This window comes from Oncorhynchus masou, unplaced genomic scaffold (assembly GCF_036934945.1).
Source record: "Oncorhynchus masou masou isolate Uvic2021 unplaced genomic scaffold, UVic_Omas_1.1 unplaced_scaffold_1479, whole genome shotgun sequence".
Lineage (NCBI taxonomy): Eukaryota > Metazoa > Chordata > Actinopteri > Salmoniformes > Salmonidae > Oncorhynchus > Oncorhynchus masou.
In genome coordinates this window covers 114269-137569 of record NW_027004787.1, presented here as the reverse complement: position 1 = coordinate 137569, position 23301 = coordinate 114269, and the positions used below count along the sequence as shown (strand labels likewise).

At 45.8% G+C, this 23301-nt stretch overlaps 1 pseudogene; it reads right to left on the bottom strand.

Annotated features, from left to right (window-relative positions):
• Positions 1-12018: 12018 nt before the first annotated feature.
• Positions 12019-23301, bottom strand: LOC135531000 (tripartite motif-containing protein 16-like; annotated as a pseudogene).

Sequence of the window (23301 nt, the reverse complement as noted above, 5' to 3'; positions counted from 1 at the left end):
TCTATGGCAACATAGGGAAATAGATAGCTCCCAGTTGACAATTCCTACAGCTTCCACACGATGTCTCCAGTCTTGGCAATTGGTGTGATGTTATTCCTTGGTTCAACGAAGAAGAGGCACTTCCTGTCATCACTGCATCACAAAGGAAGTTTTGGTAGAGAGAATATCGACCATCGTCTGAAGACTTAATGCTATTGAATACAGATCGCCCCGTGATGAATTCGATCGCGTATTAACGTTTACTAATACCTAAAGTTGGATTACAAAAGTAGTTTGAAGCGTTTTGTCAAAGCTTATAGGCAACTTTTTTAATTTAAAAAAATAACGATGCGTTTAGAAAAAGTGTTTTTTCCTGGATTACACAGTCTTCATAAATGGACATTTTGGGTATACAAGGACCGATTTAATCGAAAAAAAGACCCAATTGTGATGTTTATGGGACATATAGGAGTGCCAACAAAGAAGCTTGTCAAAGGTAATGAATGTTTTATATTTTATTTCTGCGTTTTGTGTAGTGCCGGCTACGCTATTTCTTTTGTTTTACGTCCCCTTCAGGTATTTCGGGGTGTTGCATGCTATCAGATAATAGCTTCTCATGCTTTCGCCGAAAAGCATTTTAAAAATCTGACTTGTTGGCTCGATTCACAACGAGTGTCGCTTGAATTGAGTACCCTGCATGTGTGTTTTAATGAACGTTTGAGTTTTAACGAGTGCTATTAGCATTTGGCGTAGCGCATTTGCATTTATTTTTGGCAAGGTGGGACGCTAGCGAGGAGAGAATTGTTTTGTACGTTAATAGCATCCTAAAGCTTGATTCTGCACTTAGTCTGACCAGTTTAGTCGACATATAATGTGTAATTTTGAAGTTTTGATGCGCAACCCCTCGAGACCAGAAGTAATTTTGGATGCATTTCAGCTGGAACTTGTCGCATTTGCTAACACAAAGACACACAACTTGAAACAAAACGCTGTTTTGGGTAAGTATGACTCCTTCCACTACATTCTGATCGAAGACCATCAAAGGTAAGGGAATTTTTATGTTGTAATTTTATGTTTCTGTCGACTCCAACACAGCGGAGAAATATTGCTTACGTCTGAGCGCTGTCTCAGATTTCTGTAACATTAAAAAGAAATGTGACAAAGCGATTGCATTAAATAGAGTAGAAACTGGTGTTTCTCATTCATTTTATAATTAAATCCTACCTGTTTCTATCATTTCTAGTGAGATTGTTCTGGTCTCACCAGAAAGTCAGGATACAGGGCATTTGACACCATTAAATATTTCCTCTCCCTTTTCTTTCCCTGTCCTTCACAAACCATTTCAAAACCTTCCAAACATTTCCATCCTTCTGCAAACCCAATTTACAACTGAATTGAAAAGACACCATCCAAAATAATTCCCACACTATCAACCCCACTAATGCATATTCGTAACCAGTAAATTGTGTGTGTGTGCTGGTGAACCGTAGGTCAAAAACACAACTGAACAAGGCCTCACTTATCTGGAAGTCTGTTTATGGCCTAATCCAGATACTTTTATCCTGCTCTCCCCGACACCACAGTCTCTGGGGACCTTCCAATGAGAGATAATGAAACCCCCTTTTATCCTGCTCTCCCCGACACCACAGTCTCTGGGGACCTTCCAATGAGAGATAATGAAACCCCCTTTTATCCTGCTCTCCCCGACACCACAGTCTCTGGGGACCTTCCAATGAGAGATAATGAAACCCCCTTTTATCCTGCTCTCCCCGACACCACAGTCTCTGGGGACCTTCCAATGAGAGATAATGAAACCCCCTTTTCTGGAAAATAAATTGTACATTTCGTTAGCATTCACTATGTTACGTATTAATCAGCAAGCCAAAATGTATTAATTATAAACCAAACTTGATAATTGTAAATCCACTGTCTTTACTCTCATCATTAAATGTATTAATTATAAACCAAGTGGGACACAATCATGAAGTGGAATGACATTTATTGGATATTTCAAACTTTTTTAACAAATCAAAAACTGAAAAATTGGGCGTGCAAAATTATTCAGCCCCTTTACTTTCAGTGTAGCAAACTCTCTCCAGAAGTTCAGTGAGGATCTCTGAATGATCCAATGTTGACCTAAATGACTAATGATGATAAATACAATCCACCTGTGTGTAATCAAGTCTCCGTATAAATGCACCTGCACTGTGATAGTCTCAGAGGTCCGTTAAAAGCGCAGAGAGCATCATGAAGAACAAGGAACACACCAGGCAGGTCCGAGATACTGTTGTGAAGAAGTTTAAAGCCGGATTTGGATACAAAAAGATTTCCCAAGCTTTAAACATCCCAAGGAGCACTGTGCAAGCGATAATATTGAAATGGAAGGAGTATCAGACCACTGCAAATCTACCAAGACCTGGCCGTCCCTCTAAACTTTCAGCTCATACGAGGAGAAGACTGATCAGAGATGCAGCCAAGAGGCCCATGATCAATGTAGCTAAGTACATCTATTAATTATATCAAGGTCCTCACATACCCAGTCTTTTTGTAGCTCAGTACATCTATTAATTATATCAATGTCCTCACATACCCAGTCTTTTTGTAGCTGACTTAATCTATTAATTCCCCAAATTCCAGAAGAATCGGTAGAAAGATCTCGTGCTTCTTTCAGCGACTCCGTGGCTTTATTAAAATCCTCCATCTGACAGGGAGAAACGGGGTCGTTATTGTTCCCAAACCTTTCCCTTCTTTAAATAATACACACCTTCTATTAACTATTTTCCAAGGCAGCGCTACCCACTTCCCCGGATAATAATTCATTGGTCACAACACTTAATACCTTTTATTAGAACCTAAACTATAAATGTATTACTGGAGAATATGGATGACTTAATGTCTTATTCCAGTATTGCACCTTAAATATCACTATTATTAATTTTTAAGAGAGGCCACAGAGGGAGTCTCCTTCTCATCTTCCACCTTTGTTTCTCTCTTTATTTCCACCACTCTGGACACCAGGGCGTTTTACCAACTGGTGCATGGTGGGGGTTTTACCCACTGGTGCATGGTGGGGGTTTTACCCACTGGTGCATGGTGGGGGTTTTACCCACTGGTTTTACCTACTGGTGTATGGTGGAGGTTTTACACACTGGTGTATGGTGGGGTTTTTGCCTACTGGTGCATGGTGGGGGTTTTACCTACTGGTGTATGGTGGGGGTTTTACCCACTGGTTTTACCTACTGGTGTATGGTGGAGGTTTTACACACTGGTGTATGGTGGAGGTTTTACACACTGGTGTATGGTGGAGGTTTTACCCACTGGTGTATGGTGGAGGTTTTACCTACTGGTGTATGGTGGAGGTTTTACCTACTGGTGTATGGTGGAGGTTTTACACACTGGTGTATGGTGGAGGTTTTACCTACTGGTGTATGGTGGAGGTTTTACCTACTGGTGTATGGTGGAGGTTTTACACACTGGTGTATGGTGGAGGTTTTACCTACTGGTGTATGGTGGAGGTTTTACCTACTGGTGTATGGTGGAGGTTTTACCTACTGGTGTATGGTGGAGGTTTTACCTACTGGTGTATGGTGGAGGTTTTACCTACTGGTGTATGGTGGAGGTTTTATCCACTGGTGCATGGTGGAGGTTTTATCCACTGGTGCATGGTGGAGGTTTTACCTACTGGTGCATGGTGGAGGTTTTACCTACTGGTGCATGGTGGAGGTTTTACCTACTGGTGCATGGTGGAGGTTTTACCTACTGGTGTATGGTGGAGGTTTTATCCACTGGTGCATGGTGGAGGTTTTACCTACTGGTGCATGGTGGAGGTTTTACCTACTGGTGCATGGTGGAGGTTTTACCTACTGGTGCATGGTGGAGGTTTTACCTACTGGTGCATGGTGGAGGTTTTACCTACTGGTGTATGGTGGAGGTTTTACCTACTGGTGTATGGTGGAGGTTTTACCTACTGGTGTATGGTGGAGGTTTTACCTACTGGTGTATGGTGGAGGTTTTACCTACTGGTGTATGGTGGAGGTTTTACCTACTGGTGTATGGTGGAGGTTTTACCTACTGGTGTATGGTGGAGGTTTTACCTACTGGTGTATGGTGGAGGTTTTACCTACTGGTGTATGGTGGAGGTTTTACCTACTGGTGTATGGCGGAGGTTTTACCCACTGGTGTATGGCGGAGGTTTTACCCACTGGTGTATGGTGGAGGTTTTACCCACTGGTGTATGGTGGAGGTTTTACCTACTGGTTTTACCAACTGGTGCATGGTGTAGGTTTTACCCACTGGTGTATGGTGGAGGTTTTACCTACTGGTTTTACCTACTGGTGCATGGTGGAGGTTTTACCTACTGGTGTATGGTGGAGGTTTTACCTACTGGTGTATGGTGGAGGTTTTACCTACTGGTGCATGGTGGAGGTTTTACCCACTGGTGTATGGTGGAGGTTTTACCCACTGGTGTATGGTGGAGGTTTTACCCACTGGTGTATGGTGGAGGTTTTACCTACTGGTGTATGGTGGAGGTTTTACCTACTGGTGCATGGTGGAGGTTTTACCTACTGGTGTATGGTGGAGGTTTTATCCACTGGTGTATGGTGGAGGTTTTACCTACTGGTGTATGGTGGAGGTTTTACCTACTGGTGCATGGTGGAGCTTTTACCTACTGGTGTAAGGTGGAGGTTTTATCCACTGGTGTATGGTGGAGGTTTTACCTACTGGTGTATGGTGGAGGTTTTACCTACTGGTGTATGGTGGAGGTTTTACCTACTGGTGTATGGTGGAGGTTTTACCTACTGGTGTATGGTGGAGGTTTTACCTACTGGTGTATGGCGGAGGTTTTATCCACTGGTGTATGGTGGAGGTTTTACCCACTGGTGTATGGTGAAGGTTTTACCTACTGGTTTTACCAACTGGTGCATGGTGTAGGTTTTACCCACTGGTGTTACCAACTGGTGCATGGTGGAGGTTTTACCTACTGGTTTTACCTACTGGTGTATGGTGGAGGTTTTACCTACTGGTGTATGGTGGAGGTTTTACCTACTGGTGCATGGTGGAGGTTTTATCCACTGGTGTATGGTGGAGGTTTTACCCACTGGTGTATGGTGGAGGTTTTACCTACTGGTGTATGGTGGAGGTTTTATCTACTGGTGCATGGTGGAGGTTTTACCTACTGGTGTATGGTGGAGGTTTTACCTACTGGTGCATGGTGGAGGTTTTACCCACTGGTGGAGGTTTTACCCACTGGTGTATGGTGGAGGTTTTACCCACTGGTGTATGGTGGAGGTTTTACCCACTGGTGCATGGTGGAGGTTTTTCCCACTGGTGCATGGTGGAGGTTTTACCTACTGGTGCAGGGTGGAGGTTTTACCTACTGGTGCATGGTGGGGGTTTTACCTACTGGTTTTACCTACTGGTGTATGGTGGAGGTTTTACCTACTGGTGCATGGTGGAGGTTTTACCTACTGGTTTTACCTGGTGGAGGAGGTTCTACTGGTGTATGGTGGAGGTTCTACTGGTGTATGGTGGAGGTTTTACCTACTGGTTTTACATACTGGTGTATGGTGGAGGTTCTACTGGTGTATGGTGGAGGTTCTACTGGTGTATGGTGGAGGTTTTACCCACTGGTGTATGGTGGAGGTTTTACCCACTGGTGCATGGTGGAGGTTTTACCTACTGGTTTTACCCACTGGTGTATGGTGGAGGTTTTACCCACTGGTGTATGGTGGAGGTTTTACCTACTGGTTTTACCCACTGGTGTATGGTGAAGGTTTTACCTACTGGTTTTACCCACTGGTGCATGGTGGGGGTTTTACCTACTGGTGCATGGTGGAGGTTTTACCCACTGGTGTATGGTGGAGGTTTTACCTACTGGTTTTACCCACTGGTGTATGGTGAAGGTTTTACCTACTGGTTTTACCCACTGGTGCATGGTGGAGGTTTTACCCACTGGTGTATGGTGGGGGTTTTACCCACTGGTGCATGGTGGAGGTTTTACCCACTGGTGTATGGTGGGGGTTTTACCCACTGGTGCATGGTGGGGGTTTTACCCACTGGTGCATGGTGGGGGTTTTACCCACTGGTGCAGGGTGGAGGTTCTGCCAACCATTCCACCTTCTTCCTGTCTGACTTTTCATTCTTTCTTCAACATTCCTCCAGTTTTCTTTGTACTTTTCAACAATCCTTCTGCTTTGAACATGTTTAACACCTCGTCTTTTATTGATCCTTTTCTTTCCTGGGTCACTTGTTTTATGTGTTTTTATTAGAGTTTCCATTTCCTCACATACTGAGACATCAAATGTTCCTCCTCTGACCATTTAGTGCCCATTTTCCTGCTGCGTTTTCCCCATTTCTAAACATTTCTATTAGTGTCAACATTTCTTACATAGGGGGACGCCTGGCGCCCAGAATTTATACTGCTGTTTTACTCATATTTGCAGCCTGTATTTATCGTCATGATATTTATTACCATTTAATTTAATAATGTTCATGTATTTTTAATTTATCCTGACTGTTCTTCTAGTATTATATTACTTCAATGGTTATTCATGTACCATTCACACTTGCCTCCTTTAGTGTGGGACTGGGTGCGTCCTCCCTACCAGGTCACAGTCAAGTGACGGTCCGGGAGAAGTAGTGTGGGACTGGGTGCGTCCTCCCTACCAGGTCACAGTACAGTGACGGTCCGGGAGAAGTAGTGTGGGACTGTGTGCGTCCTCCCTACCAGGTCACAGTCAAGTGACGGTCCGGGAGAAGTGTGCAACCCATTCAGCACCAACAGCAGATAACTTTTACACTCACTTTTACACACCTCTTACGCTTTCCTAAACCACCTGCAAATTCATCCTTTTTCTGATACACTTCCTGGTCACAGAGAAAAGCGGTATTATACAGGGTTTTACCTGTCTGAGCAGTCCTTTACTGATTCACTTCCTCAACACAGCCAAGCGGTAACCACAGGGTTTTACCTGTCTGAGTAGTCCTTTACTGATTCACTTCCTCAACACAGCCAAGCGGTAACCACAGGGTTTTACCTGTCTGAGCAGTCCTTTACTGATTCACTTCCTCAACACAGCCAAGCGGTAACCACAGGGTTTTACCTGTCTGAGCAGTCCTTTACTGATTCACTTCCTCAACACAGCCAAGCGGTAACAACAGGATCTTTGCCTATCTGAGAAGTCCCTAATTGATTCACTTCATCTTCACAATAGGCAGTAAACATATGTATTTTTGCCTGTCTGATCAGTCCCCTATCGATACATTTCCTAGACACTATAGGGCAGCAACCACAGGTCTTTTATTTAATTCTATTCCACCATGCAGATGGACAGTTGTCACTTCAAACTGGACGGAACAGAACAGTCAACAGGACAGATGAATGAGATGGAATAAATGCCCCAGATGAGCGAATGAGCGAGCTGGATGAATTGAATGACTCACCTTACTCAGTCTGACAAGTTTGGCCCAACTGAATCAACACAATCCTAACTCAAACAGACTGAACAGACTGGTCAGATGAAGCACCTGAACAAGACAGGTGAATAACCCCACTCAACTGAACCATCCAGAACAGATGAAACACACACTCCCAATCTGCAGCGGCCACACTAATATTTATTTTAGACTGTTACAACCCTTAAAGCTTTTTCATTTTTTATGTTTATTCTTTCATGCATTTATTGAATTCAGAAGCTCCCGAAAGCTTTAGTTCAATAAATGTTGAGAAACCTACTTGGTGTTTCTATTGCTTAGGCAGGCTCTCGAAAAGAATCACAAAAAAATTAACTATAAGTAAGAACTGGGGCGGCAGGTAGTCTAGTGGTTAGAGCATTGGACTAATCATTTGAAAGGTTATAATATCAAATCCCCGAGCTGACAAGGCAAAAATCTGTCGTTCTGCCCCTGAACAAGGCAGTTAACCCACTGTTCCCCAGTAGGCCGTCATTGTAAATAAGAATTTGTTCTTAACTGACTTGTCTAGTTAGATAAAAACAGCTTACCTCTCATCTAGGTGTCCACCTGTTTGCTCAATTCATCCAGAAAGACCCGTCTGCAGTCATAGAGTTCTCCACCATTTGCTGGTCCCTTGTAGCCACTCCTGGCAAGCTCGCCATTTTTGTTGTGGAAATATTTGCTCAATTATATTTCTCAGATACCAGAACTTGTGAATTCAAATAGACTTTATTTACAAAGTAACAAGCTGGGCCATGGACCAACTGCCGGACTCAGTCTCAGTCCTTTTATACAGTTTCATGCTTATAGAGGTGTCATCGTCCCTCCACTTTATGCTAATAACCAGATCCCCTCGGCTTTACTCCACCATTGTTTCCAAATCTAAGTTCTTTCCTCTAGGCGGGGTTCCCCTCCCCTCTAGTTCCTTGGATCTATTATATTGGTGGCGCACCTATACATTATTTCCAGGAAATAATAAGTACAGATTACTATAGGAAATTATAAGATTGCTACATGCCATTATCAGACTATAATATTACTATGGGCCATTATAGGATGAAGTACAGATCCCTATAGTTCATTATAGAATTATACCATTAAGTACAGATAACTATAGTTCACTATATAATTATACCATTAAGTACAGATAACTATAGTTCATTATAGAATTATACCATTAAGTACAGATAACTATAGTTCACTATATAATTATACCAATAAGTACAGATAACTATAGTTCATTATAGAATTTTACCATATAAGTACAGATAACAGTTCATAACTATAGTTCATTACTATAGTTCACTATATAATTATACCAATAAGTACAGATAACTATAGTTCATTATAGAATTATACCAATAAGTACAGATAACTATAGTTCACTATATAATCATACCAATAAGTAAACTCAATCCCAGAATTCCACAGTGTCTTTGCTTATTCCCTTTATTGATATTCAGCCTTTTAACAAGAAACACATTCTGTTAACAGAAAACACCCTCACTATCAATTGCTGCAAAGAAACCACTGCTAATGGACACCAATAATAAGAAGAGACTTGCTTGAGCCAAGAAACACGAGCAATGGACATTAGACCGGTGGAAATCTGTCCTTTTGTCTGATGAGTTCAAATTTAAGATATCTGGTTCCAACCGTGTCTTTGTGAGAAGCAGATTAGATGAACAGATGATCTCTGCATGTGTGGTTCCCACCGTGAAGCATGGAGGAGGAGGTGTGATGTCTTTGTGAGAAGCAGAGGAGGTGAACAGATGATCTCTGCATGTGTGGCTCCCACCGTGAAGCATGGAGGAGGAGGTGTGATGGTGCTTTGCTGGTGAATGTCAGTGATTTATTTAGAATTCAAGGCAAACTTAATCAGCATGGCTACCATAGCAATCTGCAGTGATTCGCCATCCCATCTGGTTTGTGCTTAGTGGTAGTATCATTTGTTTTCCAGCAGGTCAATGACACCTCCAGGCTGTGTAAGGGCTATTTGACCAAGAAGGAGAGTGATGGAGTGCTGCATCAGATGACCTGGCCTCCACTTGATTTGTTGAACACGTTGTTGGTTACTACATGATTCCATGTGTTATTTTGGAGTTTTGATGTCTTCCCTATGTTTCTACAATGTAGAAAATAGTAAAAATAAAGAAAAACCCTTGAATGAGTAGGTGTGTCCAAACTTTTGACTGGTACTGTATGTTAAGGGGATGATTCACCCCAATAGAAAGGTCCATACCTCTAAATACCATCTTATTAGATGGATCCATTTCCCCCATTAGTTTGGGATTCAGACCTGCAGTCATCTTGATTTCAGACACTATGGAGAAGTGTTCCACAGGCAGTAAATCTGATGTAGAATAAATGGAACCTGGATCCATTTCATTCTATTAACATGGTTTATGTGTTATAGCAGTAATGGGGTTAAACTGATATTAAAATGACAACTCCATAGGTGGTACCAGGTCAGGGAGTTCATCTCTGCTCCCAGCATCCCTGGGACAGTACTGATCAACATAGCTGACCTGATGCAGAGGTGGACCAGTGATGTTTTCCTCTCAGTGGTGAGACTTGCCCTTCCATTTGACACACCTTTACCTGATGAGATCATACAAGACGTTACAGGCTTATTGCATGTGGAAACAGACCTGCGTTTAAAATAATGTTGAATATTTAATTAGCAGTGTTTGAGTTTGTTGTAATGGAACCAATAGAAAAGTCCTAAAAGTACAAACAAACCCCGCCGACCTGGAGGACAAAGGAAATGCTCAAAGTGTTGGAAAGATTTCAAATAGTATTTGAATCCAGGGTGTTATTGATTAGAGAACACTGTAGCAAAACATTTAGCAACAGAATTATTTTAGTTCAGTTAGTCCCTCCGTGTTTCAGTTCATTTTCTTCAGTTTGGCGCCTCCTGGATATGATTCAGGTCTCCGTGGAAACATCAATGTAAATTCACCTATGATTTTTATTCCTCACTTCCCCTTTCAGGTTCATAGGGTTTTACTGCCCCCTGCTGGAGACTGGAGCACACTGCAGTCCCTTTCAGGTCCATAGGGTTTTACTGCCCCCTGCTGGAGACTGGAGCACACTGCAGTCCCTTTCAGGTCTATAGGGTTTACTGCCCACTGCTGGAGACTGGAGCACACTGCAGTCCCTTTCAGGTCCATAGGGTTTTACTGCCCCCTGCTGGAGACTGGAGCACACTGCAGTCCCTTTCAGGTCCATAGGGTTTTACTGCCCCCTGCTGGAGACTGGAGCACACTGCAGTCCCTTTCAGGTCCATAGGGTTTTACTGCCCCCTGCTGGAGACTGGAGCACACTGCAGTCCCTTTCAGGTCCATAGGGTTTTACTGCCAGATGATGAGGCCCCAGATGATGAGGCCCTCTCAATACAGGTACTGTATGTAGAACCATAGTAAAGACCAGTATGGACTATCAATACAGGTACTGTATGTAGAACCATAGTAAAGACCAGTATGGACTATCAATACAGGTACTGTATGTAGAACCATAGTAAAGACCAGTATGGACTATCAATACAGGTACTGTATGTAGAACCATAGTAAAGACCAGTATGGACTATCAATACAGGTACTGTATGTAGAACCATAGTAAAGACCAGTATGGACTATCAATACAGATACTGTATGTAGAACCATAGTAAAGACCAGTATGGACTATATACTGTATGTAGAACCATAGTAAAGACCAGTATGGACTATCAATACAGGTACTGTATGTAGAACCATAGTAAAGACCAGTATGGACTATCAATACAAAGTGACCATTTAGAATGAGGCCCAGTTCAATGAGAGGAAGTCTTAACAGAACTGGGGGATGACAGACAGGAAGTGGGGGTGGAGATCTAATATATTTTGTGCCAAACACTAAAGCATGATATTGTAATAAATCTACACCCTATTCCCTACGTAGAACACTACTTTAGACCTGGTCAGAAGCACCGTAGTGCACTACGTAGGGAATAGGGAACCATTTGGAACAGAGACAGTAATTCCCCTGAACATCTTCCTCTTCCTCATCTGGTTTCTTGAACAGCCCTTCACTCCTCCCCTCTTCCTCCCCTCCTCCCTCTTCATTCTATTCTATCAGCCACACCACTAGCTCACCTCCACACAATACATTTACAAGTTAAAGACACACCTTGGAATAAATAACAAAGGAAAACTATTACTAGATGAAGTTGAGTGTTTTTTATTATTTCCCATCACCATAAATCATATTTAATCACTGAACAGTAGCAGACCTAACTTCATCTGTTCCTGACTCTGGATAGTGGATTAAAAAGACCATCAATCTCCAATGATATTAAAGTACTATTCTGAACATTACTGATATACTGAGTGGCAAGTCAAGATATCTGCTGGTTTTATTGTTTGGTCAACAGCACCACCTGCTGGACAGGTTTAATGTTGCTGGACTGAGCAGTATGGGAGGATGAAAGATGACACATTTAGGGCCGGTTTCCTGGACATCTACATTGAACATACTGTTTAGTCCAGGACTAGGATTCATCTGTGTCTGGGAAACCAGACCATATAGTTTAGTAGAAAGGAAGTGATACCAGCTTGTAGTGGGCTGACTAGTCCTGAATTGTCCTTTAGTTCCTGGACCATTTTCCATGCAGCTCCAGGTGACAGAGAACACATCAATTAGGACCGAGCCAACAAGCTGATCAATGATACTGAGGAGAATTACATAGAGACAGAGAACCAACTGAGAAAACATATCAATGGTTCTGAATGACAACCAATATACATCAACACCAGACATCATGATTCATGGAAATGTACAAGATTAAAACATTGGATTGAATTTTAATTAATAACAAATCAGTTTACAGTTTAACCAGCTCAGCAGAACCATTATAATCATAGAGCCAAACCCAGGATAGAGGGGCTGAGTGAATGTGGTCTGGACTCTGTGGAGGAGGGTCATTGTGTCAGAGACACTGTAGAAGGACAGAGTACCTGCCTTGTGATCCAGGTACACTCCTACTCTGGAGGACTGAGGGCCTGATACTTTAGTCTCAACATTATTGTGTCTGAAACAATAACCATCACTATAGTAATATAAACTCCAGGACTTGTTATTGTATCCAAATCCACCATCATCTCTCCCTGTTCTGCTGATGTCTTTATATGAGACTGCTGTATCAACACCACCAGTCCTCTCCACCTCCCAGTAACAGCGTCCAGACAGACCCTCTCTACACAGAACCTGCCACCAGTTGGTGAATCTGTCTGGATGGTCAGGATATGGTTGGACTTGGACTGTACAGGTCACCTTTCTGTTCCCTTCAGACAGAGAGAGGTGTGTGTGTGCTGTGTTTGGGTCCAGTGTGAGCTGACAGGAATCTGGGAGAAGAGCAGAGACCAACGAGGGGAGTCAGAACAATAAGTTAAGTCAGATACTGTATCTCCCCTGTCTTTGATTAGAGCACAGCAGAGATCAAATCAGAGAAATATGAGGAGTCAGATAGAGACCCAGTCTTTGATTAGATCTACTATTGCTATATATTTCTAGAGGGATTGTTAGGAGTGTCAGTAAAAAGAGACTGTTAGTTACTTCACAATAAAGAGACTCACATTGTAACAACTGTTCTCTGGTCTTGGGCTCTGGAGGCAGTACAACATCCACTATATTCACTACAGACACACAAACACATTGACAGAGAGAGGGAATGTTATCATCAGACCATATTCCACATGTATATGACTAGTAGGGAACTTTCAATGGTCTAAAGTTGATGTTCTTATTGTTTTCAACACACCTGTAGTGGAGATCTTGGTCCATTCTCCTTTAAGGAAGTCTTCTAGTTTCTCTCTCAGTTCAGACACAGTCTGACTCACATCTCAAAGGACTGAAGAGGACGGACAACGATGCTGGGTAAGTCTGAAGATACACTGATACTGGAGAGAGACTGATACCTCTGGAGAGAGAGAGAGAGAGAGAGATACCTCTGGAGAGAGAGAGAGAGAGAGAGAGAGAGATACCTCTGGAGAGAGAGAGAGAGAGAGAGAGAGAGAGACTGATACCCTCTGGAGAGAGAGAGACTGATACCTCTGGAGAGAGAGAGAGAGATACCTCTGGAGAGAGAGAGAGAGAGAGACTGATACCTCTGGAGAGAGAGAGAGAGAGAGACTGATACCTCTGGAGAGAGAGAGAGACTGATACCTCTGGAGAGAGAGACTGATAGGAGAGAGAGAGAGAGAGAGACTGATACCTCTGGAGAGAGAGAGAGAGAGAGAGAGACTGATAGGAGAGAGAGAGAGAGAGAGAGACTGGGAGAGAGAGAGAGAGAGACTGATACCTCTGGAGAGAGAGAGAGAGAGAGACTGATACCTCTGGAGAGAGAGAGAGAGAGACTGATACCTCTGGAGAGAGAGAGAGACCTCTGGACAGAGAGAGAGAAAGGGGACTGATACCTCTGGAGAGAGAGAGAGACAGACAGAGAGAGAGAGAGAGGGACTGGAGAGAGAGAGATACCTCTGGAGAGAGAGAGAGAGAGAGAGAGGGACGGACAGAGAGAGAGAGAGAGACGGACTCTGGAGAGAGAGAGAGGACGGACAGAGAGAGAGAGGGAGGAGAGAGAGAGAGAGAGAGGACTGACGAGAGAGAGAGAGAGGACGGACAGAGAGAGAGAGAGGACTGACGGACAGAGAGAGAGAGGGACCTCTGGACAGAGAGAGAGAGAGAGGACAGAGAGAGAGAGAGGACGGACAGAGAGAGAGGACAGAGAGGACGGACAGAGAGAGAGAGGGGGACGGACAGAGAGAGAGAGGGACTGACGGACAGAGAGAGAGAGAGAGAGGGACGGACAGAGAGAGAGAGAGGGGGACGGACAGAGAGAGAGAGAGGGGACGGACAGAGAGAGAGGGGACGGACAGAGAGAGAGGACAGAGAGAGACAGAGAGAGAGGGGGACAGAGGAGAGAGAGAGGGGGACGGACAGAGAGAGAGAGAGGGGACGGACAGAGAGAGAGAGAGGGGGACGGACAGAGAGACAGAGAGAGAGGGACAGGAGAGAGAGAGAGAGGGACGGACAGAGGAGAGAGAGGGACGGACAGAGGGAGAGAGAGGGGGACGGACAGAGAGAGAGACGGACAGGGACGGACAGAGAGAGAGAGAGGAGGGGACGGACAGAGAGAGAGAGAGAGGACAGAGAGAGAGAGGGGGACGGACAGAGAGAGAGAGGGGGACGGACAGAGAGAGAGAGAGAGAGAGGGGGACAGACAGAGAGAGAGGGACGGACAGACAGAGAGAGAGAGAGAGGGGGGACGGACAGAGAGAGAGAGACGGACAGACAGAGAGAGAGAGGGGGACAGACAGAGAGAGAGAGAGAGAGGGGACGGACAGAGAGAGAGAGAGGGACGGACAGAGACAGAGAGAGGGGACGGACAGAGAGAGAGAGACGGACAGAGAGAGAGAGGGACGGACAGAGAGAGACAGAGGACGGACAGAGACAGAGAGAGAGAGAGGGGACGGACAGAGAGAGAGACGGACAGAGAGAGAGAGAGAGACGGACAGAGAGAGAGGGGACGGACAGAGAGAGAGAGGGACGGACAGAGAGAGAGAGAGAGAGGGGACGGACAGACAGAGAGAGACGGACAGACAGAGAGAGAGAGAGGGACGGACAGAGAGAGAGAGAGAGAGGGGACGGACAGACAGACACGGACAGACAGACAGAGAGACGGACAGACAGAGAGAGAGAGAGGGGGACGGACAGAGGAGAGAGAGGGGACGGACAGGACAGAGGGAGGACAGAGAGGGAGAGACGGACAGGACAGAGAGAGGGACGGACAGAGAGAGAGAGAGACGGACAGACAGAGAGAGAGACAGAGAGAGGGGACGGACAGACAGAGAGAGAGGACGGACAGAGACAGAGGGGACAGACAGAGAGAGAGGGGGGACGGACAGACAGAGAGAGAGGGACAGACGGACAGAGAGAGAGGAGAGGGGGACGGACAGAGAGAGAGAGAGAGAGGGGACGGACAGAGAGAGAGAGAGGGGGACAGACAGAGAGAGGGACAGGAGAGAGGGGGGGACGGACAGAGACAGAGAGAGGGACGGACAGAGAGAGAGAGAGAGGGACGGACAGAGAGAGAGAGAGAGGGGACGGACAGAGAGAGAGAGGGGGACGGACAGAGAGAGAGAGGGGACGGACAGAGAGAGAGAGAGGGACGGACAGACAGACAGAGAGAGAGGGACAGACAGAGAGAGAGGGACGGACAGAGAGAGAGAGAGGGACGGACAGAGAGACAGGACAGGACAGAGACAGAGAGAGAGGGACGGACAGACAGACGGACAGAGAGAGAGACGGACAGAGACAGACAGAGAGACAGGGGGACGGACAGAGAGAGAGAGGACGGACAGAGAGAGAGGACGGACAGAGAGAGAGAGACGGACAGACAGAGAGGACGGACAGACAGAGAGAGAGAGACGGACAGACAGAGAGAGAGGGGACGGACAGAGAGAGGACAGAGAGAGGACGGACAGAGAGAGAGAGAGGGAGGACGGACAGAGAGAGAGAGAGAGAGGGACAGACAGAGAGACAGACAGAGAGAGGGGACGGACAGAGAGAGAGAGAGGGGACAGACAGACAGAGAGAGACAGACAGAGAGGAGGGGGACGGACAGAGAGACAGACAGAGACAGGGACGGACAGACAGAGAGAGAGGGGACGACAGACAGAGACAGAGAGGGACAGACAGAGAGAGAGAGGGACGGGACAGACAGAGAGAGAGGGGGACGGACAGAGACAGAGAGAGAGGACGGGACGGACAGAGAGAGAGAGGGGACAGACAGAGGGGAGAGAGAGAGAGGGGACGGACAGAGACAGAGAGAGAGGGGACGGACAGACAGAGAGAGACGGAGGGGGACGGACAGAGACAGAGAGAGACGGACAGACAGAGAGAGGACGGACAGAGAGGGACGGACAGACAGAGAGAGGGGGACGGACAGAGAGACGGACAGACGGACAGACAGACAGACAGACAGAGGGACAGACAGACAGAGAGGGACGGACAGACAGACAGAGGACGGACAGACAGAGACAGGACAGAGGACACAGAGAGAGGGACGGACAGAGAGAGGGACGGACAGACAGAGGGACGGACAGACAGAGACGGACAGACAGAGAGGACGGACAGACAGAGGGACGGACAGACACAGACAGACGGACAGACAGACAGACAGACACAGACAGACAGACAGAGGGACGGACAGAGAGGGACGGACAGACAGACGGACAGACAGACAGACAGAGGGACGGACAGACAGACAGAGAGAGGGGACGGACAGACAGAGAGAGAGAGAGAGAGACAGGGGACAGGACAGACAGAGGAGGGACGGACAGACAGACAGGACAGAGACAGAGAGAGAGGGACGGACAGACAGACAGAGAGAGAGGGACGGACAGACAGACAGAGAGAGACGGACAGACAGACAGACAGAGACAGACGGACAGACACAGACAGAGGGACGGACAGACAGACAGAGAGAGAGAGGACAGACAGACAGACAGACAGACAGAGACGGACAGGACAGACAGAGACAGACAGAGAGAGAGGGACGGACAGACAGACAGACAGAGGACGAGACGGACAGAGACAGAGGGACGGACAGACAGAGGGACGGACAGACAGACAGAGATGGGGACAGACAGAGAGAGAGGGACAGACAGACAGACAGAGGGACGGACAGACAGACAGACAGAGACAGGACAGACAGACAGACAGACAGACAGAGGGACGGACAGGACAGAGGGGACGGACAGACAGAGGGACGGACAGACAGACAGACAGGACAGACAGAGAGGGACGGACAGACAGACAGAGAGGGGACAGGACAGACAGACAGAGAGGGACGGACAGACAGACAGAGAGAGAGGGACGGACAGACAGAGAGAGAGAGGGACAGGACAGACAGACAGAGAGAGGGACGGACAGACAGACAGAGGGACGACAGACAGAGAGGGACAGGACAGACAGAGGGACAGACAGACAGAGAGAGAGGGACAGACAGACAGACAGACAGAGAGGGACGGACAGACAGACAGACAGACAGAGAGACAGACAGACAGACACAGACAGACAGAGGGACAGACAGACAGACAGAGAGGGAGGACAGACAGACAGACAGACAGAGAGGGATGGACAGACAGACAGAGAGAGAGGGACGGACAGACAGACAGAGAGAGACGGACAGACAGAGAGAGAGAGAGGAGACGGACAGAGAGAGAGAGAGAGAGACGGACAGACAGACAGAGAGAGAGACAGACAGACAGACAGAGAGAGAGAGACGGACAGAGAGAGAGAGAGAGAGACGGACAGAGAGAGAGACATTTCCCATGAAGTTAATTTCATATCACATGTAACAAGACAGTTTAGTTACCTGGAGGAAATGGATGTGATCCTCTGTGTGTGAGAGCTGCTCCAGCTCAGTGCTTCTCTTCCTCAGCTCAGCGATCTCCTGCTTCAGTTGCTCCAGGAGTCCTTCAGCTTGACTCACTTGAGCCTTCTCTTGGGCTCTGATCAGCTCCTTCACCTCAGAGCTCCTTCTCTCAATGGAGCGGATCAGCTCAGTAAAGATCTGATCACTGTCCTCCACTGCTGACCACTGCTGACTGTGCAGAGCGCTGGAGAGAGAGAGACAGAGAGAGAGAGAGAGAGACAGAGAGACAGAGAGAGAGAGACAGAGAGAGAGAGAGAGAGAGAGAGAGAGAGAGAGAGAGAGAGAGACAGACAGAGAGACAGAGAGACAGACAGAGAGAGAGAGAGAGTCCTGCTCTAGGACAGACAGGTACAGAACACCTCTTGGTCCTGCTCCACAGACAGGTACAGAACACCTCTTGAGTCCTGCTCTACTCTCCTCCCTCCTGACAGACAGACAGACAGACAGAGACCTCTTGAGAGCTCTAGGAGAGACAGAGAGAGAGACAGACACAGAGGTCCTGCTCACTCTCCTCCCTCCTGGACAGACAGGACAGAACACCTCTTTGGAGAGCTCTACTCTCTCCCTCCTGGACAGACAGAACAGGTACAGAGACACCTCTTGGTCCACCACAGCCTTGTCTCTCCCTCCTGGACAGACAGGTACAGAACACCTCTTGGTCCTGCTCTACTCTCCTCCCTCCTGGACAGACAGGTACAGAACACCTCTTGGTCCTGCTCTACTCTCCTCCCTCCTGGACAGACAGGTACAGAACACCTCTTGGTCCTGCTCTACTCTCCTCCCTCCTGGACAGACAGGTACAGAACACCTCTTGGTCCTGCACCTCTTGGTCCTGCTCTACTCTCACTCCCTCCTGGACAGACAGGTCCCTCCTGGACAGACAGGTACAGAACACCTCTCCCTCCTGGACAGACTACAGAACACCTCTTGGTCCTGCTCTCTCCTCCCTCCTGGACAGACAGGTACAGAACACCTCTTGGTCCTGCTACTCTTGGTCCTGCTCTACTCTCCTCCCTCCTGGACAGACAGGTACAGAACACCTCTTGGTCCTGCTCTACTCTCCCTCCTGGACAGACAGGTCCTCTTGGACAGACAGGTACAGAACACCTCTTGGTCCTGCTCTACTCTCCTCCCTCCTGGACAGACAGGTACAGAACACCTCTTGGTATATCATATATATCTCATATCATCATTCAGAACTTTAAGCATATCTTTGGGAGGACGTCCAGCCTGTTTGACAAAGATAAACAAAGAATTTTTTCAAATTTGTGCTGACAAAATAATCAAATGTAATGTTTTTTACCAAAAACTCTACATGGACAGCAGAAAGCTGTGATCAATTAAATACAACGTTAACTAGATATTATCTGTGTCATTTATAGCCTGGCACAGATAGTAAAACTACATTAAATACCTGTGTAGATTTATCTGTGTCATTTATAGCCTGGCACAGATAGTAAAACTACATTAAATACAACGTTAACTAGATATTATCTGTGTCATTTATAGCCTGGCACAGATTAAAACTACATTAAATACAACGTTAACTAGATATTATCTGTGTCATTTATAGCCTGGCACAGATAGTAAAACTACTGTAGCGACCCGCACAGACAGCTGTGTGTTATGTGTTCGGCTAGTAGCTGGTTGTGTTGTACTTACCAGTTCCCAGTGTTCGCGGGGTCCGACATGCCAATCAACCTGCTATCTGCCAATCACAGGAATGCCTGGGATGTTCTGATGCCGGGCATCCTGGTGGTTGGCGGAGTGGCGTGGAGGGGGCGGGGCATTGGAAGTTAAGCTTCAGCCTTTGTTCTCTCTCTGACGTCTGGGCTTCACAAGAGAAGGTCCCGATTGGCTTGTGGGGTATCTTTCATTTATTTGGCGTGAGCTCAGGCCAAACAGTAGCCTGTGTAAAGTTGCTAATAAACCGTCAATTCGTAACTCAATCCTCTGTCTGGACAATTGTTCCTTTATGATCGAGTCAGGTCATTACACTACATTAAATACAACGTTAACTAGATATCATCGCCACATAACTTATGTCGAATTTAAAAGACACCGTTACCGTTAGTAACGTCTGTTACACTGTAACTTACAGGCAGCCTCACATAAAAACCTATTGGTTAACAAAGCTTTGATTATGACCAAAGTCTATAGTAGTGAAAACTCTCTCTCTCTATTCTAACTTACCACACATTCACATCACTGCCTCGACATGAATGTGTCCTGTCAGAGCCGTTTCCTGTCCGTTAACTGTTAACAGTCTCGAGCCACAGCTTAACCAATGAGCTACAAGGAGGACTGACAGTCACGAGCGGTGCAGCAGCCTCTGCAGCAGCAGCCTCCCCGGGTCCTAGTGCCCGCCCGGTAAGACGGTTAAGATGCGATGGAACGGTTGACGGAGAGAAAATAAATCACAGAGAAAATATATTGACTGATATATTGAATTGTTTAGGGAAGCTTTAGCTTTGGCTTTAATACATTCTGAAAATACTTGAAAATAAAAATAATAGTAGCCCTCCTCAGGAACAACAAAACCCTCACAGACCAACTTCTTCTTCTATGATATAATGGAGGTCCTCAAATCTTATTTTGGGGATATGGAGGCGTCTCGTGTGGCCAATAGCCTGGGGAAATGCATAGCGCCAAATTCAAATAATACGCGATAAAACTCAAACTTTCATTAAATCACACATGCAGGGTACTCAATTAAAGCTACACTCGTTATGAATCCAGCCAACATGTCAGATTTTAAAAATGCTTTTCGGCGAAAGCATGAGAAGCTATTATCTGATAGCATGCACCCCCTGAACCACCTGAACGAGATGTAAACAAATGAATTAGCGTCGCCGGCGCTACACAAAACGCTGAAATAAAATATAAAACATGCATTACCTTTGACGAGCTTCTTTGTTGGCACTCCAATATGTCCCATAAACATCACAATTGGTCCTTTTTTTCGATTAATTCCGTCCATGTTTACCCAAAATGTCCATTTATAAAGCCCGTTTTGATCCAGAAAAAAACAGCTTTCCAAAACGCAACGTCATGACAAAACATTTCAAAAGTTGCTTAAAACTATGCCAAAATACTTCAAACTACTTTTGTAATCCAACTTTAGGTATTTTTAAACGTTAATAATCGATCAAATTGTTGACGGGGCGATCTGTATTCAATAACAGCAAGTCAACAATACATGCACGGTTTTCTCTCTTCCATAACATAATCCACAGTGTCACCTCTGCCTCTTCTTCGTTTCACCAATGATTAACTTCAACCCAAAGACTGGTGACATCCTGTGGAAGTTGTAGGAACTGTAAACTGGGCGCTATCTAATTTCCCTTGACAAAGACAATTCAGGGAACTGCCAGAGGGATTTTTGTTTTTCTGAACAGTTTTTCCTTGGGCTTTTGCCTGCTACATAAGTTCTGTTATAGTCACAGACATGATTGAACCAGTTTTAGAAACTTCAGAGTGTTTTCTATCCACACATACTAATCATATGCATATACTATAGTCCTGGCATGAGTAGCAGGAAGTTGAACAACAAAACCCACATGCTTTTTATCAAAAAGTAGAAATGCTGCACCCTATCCTTTAAGAGGTGTGGTCCACAAACCAACATTAAAACCCTCACAGACCAACTTCTTCTATGATATAATGGAGATCCTCAAACCAACGTTAAAGGTGCATGGCGCCACCTACTGTTCTGGAGTGTGTTCAATCACGGTTTACACCTCTAAATCCTCCTACCAAACTCAGTACTTCTGAGAAAATAAAAGAGTCCTACTAACTTCTAATAGACCCTCCCCATCCCCCAAATCACTTCCAAGTGTAATGTTTACTGTTCATTTCTGATTGTTTATTTCACTTTTGTTTATTGTCTATTTCACTTGCTTTGGCAATGTAAACATATATTTCCATGCCAATAAAGCCCTATGAATTTAATTCAATTGAGAGAGAGACAGTTCCATTTTAATGTATAGGGGGCATGAGTCAGTCATGGTTACTCATGGTTATGTGATGAGGCAGCCCAGTTGGTTACATGAACCAGTCTATTCTCTGAAAGGGGTCCAGACAGCCTGTTCCCAACAGTGGGGTCAGTGGGATTGGATAGGGGCCCCTCTCTCTCTCTCTGACTGGAGGAGAGAAGTGAAATGGTGTGTCTCCTCTGGTCAACAATACTCACCTTGAAAGACTCCACAGCCTGTTGGAGCTCCTTCAGCTCCTTCTCTCTCTCCTGGAATCTCTGCTGGACCTTCTGCTGACTCATCCCCAGCTGCCTCTGTGGAGAATCACTCTTCAATGAGCTATCAAGCTTTATTAGTCCAGTAGATCAATAGTATAGTAATGTGACATAGGACCCATAGAGAGGAAGGTCTACAATCCTGAGGAAGTCCCTTTACAATATTATATTATGTTGCTATGTGAATGATTATAGTTTTTATGGTAGGCCTACATGTATCAAGGAGTTGAGACTGAACTTTGGACTCATAAAAAGGCCATTCAGAATGATAATAGTGTTTGACTTTAGAAAATGGTGATACATTTGGAGAATCTGGGTTAACATATCTATATACTCAAGGTTTGTGTTCATATTTGTGGATCCATTTCATATTGTATATAATATAATGATCTCATATTCAAACAGATTTAGTTCCTACTGTATCTTTAATTCTTAGTTTATCAGACAGCCACCAACAAGTTGTTCTGGTCTTACCTGTTTCTCAGTCCTCTCTGCTGCAGCTGACACTGTATCATGGCCTTTATGTTCATCCATTGTACACAGATAACAGATACACTGCTGATCGGTACGACAGTAAACCTCCAGCAGTTTGTCATGATGAGAGCAGATCTTCTCCTGTAGTTGTGCGGTGGCTTTGACCAGCTTGTGCTTCAAAGCAGGAGATTCATAGTGAGGTTGGAGGTGAGTCTCACAGTAAGAGGCCAGACATGCCAGACAGGACATGAGGGCTTTCTGCTTTCTGGTCCCAGTGCAGAAATCACACGCCACATCTCCAGGTCCAGCATAGCACAGAGCAGGAGGGGGAGCAGCCTGGAGTCCTGTCTTCCTCAGTTTCTCCACCAGCTCAGCCAACATGTTATTTTTCCTCAGATTAGGCCTTGGAGTGAAGGTCTCTCTGCACTGAGGACAGCTATAGACCCCTTTCAGAACATCCTGATCCCAGCAGCCCTCAATACAGCTCCTACAGTAACTGTGTCCACAGGGAATAGTGACCGGCTCCTTCAGTAGATCCAGACAGACAGAACAACAGAACTGGTCCTGGTCCAGCAGAACTCCCTGTTGAGCCATTTGGACGGTTGTTCACTCTCACACAGACAGACGACAGAGAGACTCAGATCAGTTTCGTTTCCTCAGAAGAGAG